Here is a 2,500-nt window from a genome sequence, read left to right as displayed (position 1 = left end):
CTCAACGAGTCTCATGTCGCACGCCCAAAGTCATTTGACACCACCCCACCAAGCATGTTCTGCCCACCACGCAACCTTCAAAACATAGGGCTGGCCCAAGGAAGGGAGGCATACCACAACAACGTCCCACACTCAACGAGGTTCATGCCGCACGCCCGAAGGCACCCGGCTCCACCCCACCTTGCATGTTTCATCATCGTACCAGCAGCCATCCACAGTCCTCACACCAGAGAATCCCAGTTAGAAGGCAACATCGTAACATTCCGTGCTCAACAAGGCTCATGTCGCACACCCAAAGGCACCCGATTCCAACCAGCCAAACATGTTCTGGCACCACCCGCCTTCAAAACATAGGGCTGGCCCAAGGCTGGCGAGGCATCACCACAACGTCACACACTCAACGAGGTTCATGCCGCACGCCCGAAGGCACCCGGCTCCACCCCACCTTGCATGTTTCATCATCGTACCAACCATCAACCATCCTCAAGCCAGCCCAAGTTAGAAGGCAACATCGCAACATTTCATTCTCAACAAGGCTCATGTCACATGCCCAAAGGCGCACCCGACACTGCCTGACCGTGCAAGTTTCGCCACCGCACCGCCGCCGTCAACCGCCCTCGTCCGCCGACCACCACTCCCACGCCCCAAGCATATGCCCATGTGCGGCGCATAGTGCTTGGGGCGTGTGGGTGGTGGAAGATATAGGGGTACCCCCGTGCCCAGCCCATGCAGACTAGTCACCCCCCTATATAGTACATTTTGAGGCATTTTTGGTCTGCCAGGCCTAGATACGATTTTTCTGAGCCGTCATACGGTCAAATATCTCAAGTTTTAGAGTGTTTTTTTCCATGAACTCGATTGATTCATGGATTGGACATTGTAATGGATCTAGAAATCAAGTTTCATAATTTTTCAACCAACCAATTTTTTTTAATGAATTTTTAAAAATTAAATAATAAGAAATTAAAAAAAATAGCTAGATTTGTCAAAAAAATCTGAATTTTTTTGGGAATCATTCTTTCATGTTTCTTAGCTCCCAGAAAAAAAATTACAACAAACCGACCACTCCACAAGTACTTTCACAATTAATGGGTGATGGATGGGGCGCGGGCGTGCACGCAGCAGCACGCGGGGCGGGGCGGGGCGCGCGCGCGCAGAAGAACGCGGGCGGGGCGGGGCGCGCGCGCGCGGGAGACGCTGGCGGGGCGGGGCGCGCGCGCGCAGAAGCACGCGGGCGGGGCGGGACGGGGCGCGCGCGCGCGGGAGAACGAGGGCTGGGCGGGGCGGGGCGCGCGCGCGCAGAAGCACGCGGGCGGGGGGGGACGGGGCGCGCGCGCGCGGGAGAACGAGGGCTGGGCGGGGCGGGGCGCGCGCGCGCAGAAGCACGCGGGCGGGGCGGGACGGGGCGCGCGCGCGCGGGAGAACGAGGGCTGGGCGGGGCGGGGCGCGCGCGCGCAGAAGCACGCGGGCGGGGCGGGACGGGGCGCGCGCGCGGGAGAACGAGGGCTGTGCGGGGCGTGGGGCGCGCACGCGCGCGCGCGCTGGCGGGGCAGGGCGGGGGTGGGGCAGGGCGGGGCGCACGCGGGTGGGGCATGGCGGGGCGGGCGAGCGCGAGGGAACGTTCCGACACTGCCCCACCGTGCGCGTTCCGCCACCGCACCACCGTCGTCAAACGCCCTCGACCTCCGACCACCACCCGTACGGCCCAAGCATATGCCCATGTGCGGCGCATAGTGCTTGGGGCGTGGGGGTGGCGGAAGATATAGGGGGTACCCCCGTGCCCAGCCCATGCAGACTAGTCACCCCCCTATATAGTACATTTTGAGGCATTTTTGGTCTGCCAGGCCTAGATACGATTTTTCTGAACGGTCATACGGTCAAATATCTCAAGTTTTATAATATTTTTTTCCATGAACTCGATTGATTCATGGATTGGACATTGTAATGGATCTAGAAATCAAGTTTCATAGTTTTTCAACCAACCAATTTTTTTTTAATGAATTTTTAAATATTAAATAATAAGAAATTAGAAAAAATAGTTAGAGTTGTAAAAAAAATCTGAAATTTTGTGGGAATCATTCTTTCTTTCATGTTGCTTAGCTCCCAGAAAAAAAATTACAACAAACCAACCACTCCACATGTACTTTCACAATTAATGGATGATGATTGTAAAAACAAGGTCCTGGTGGGTGTCTTAGTGTAATGTACTTGCTCTAGTATCAAAACTCTTCATTTTATTGTTTTAGACAACCAAAAGAAAAAAAAAAATAGTTAAATTTTTACGGGTGTCACTCTTTTCTTAGTTCCCCCAAAAAAAAAAAAAAGTCACAACAATACAAGCATTAAAAATGAACATTCACTTTTCACGGGTATTGGGTTTGATGATATTTTTATAGTCCAAGGTTTTATACACGTTCTTACTTTCCACGGATGTTAGGTGTGATGAATTGTTGTAGGGGCTAACCTTCAAGGCTTTATACGTGTACTCACGCTTCATAGG

This window comes from Cucurbita pepo, unplaced genomic scaffold (assembly GCF_057944985.1).
Source record: "Cucurbita pepo subsp. pepo isolate OVF unplaced genomic scaffold, ASM5794498v1 scafford_43, whole genome shotgun sequence".
Taxonomy (NCBI): domain Eukaryota; kingdom Viridiplantae; phylum Streptophyta; class Magnoliopsida; order Cucurbitales; family Cucurbitaceae; genus Cucurbita; species Cucurbita pepo.
Note: the sequence above shows the minus strand (reverse complement) of the source record.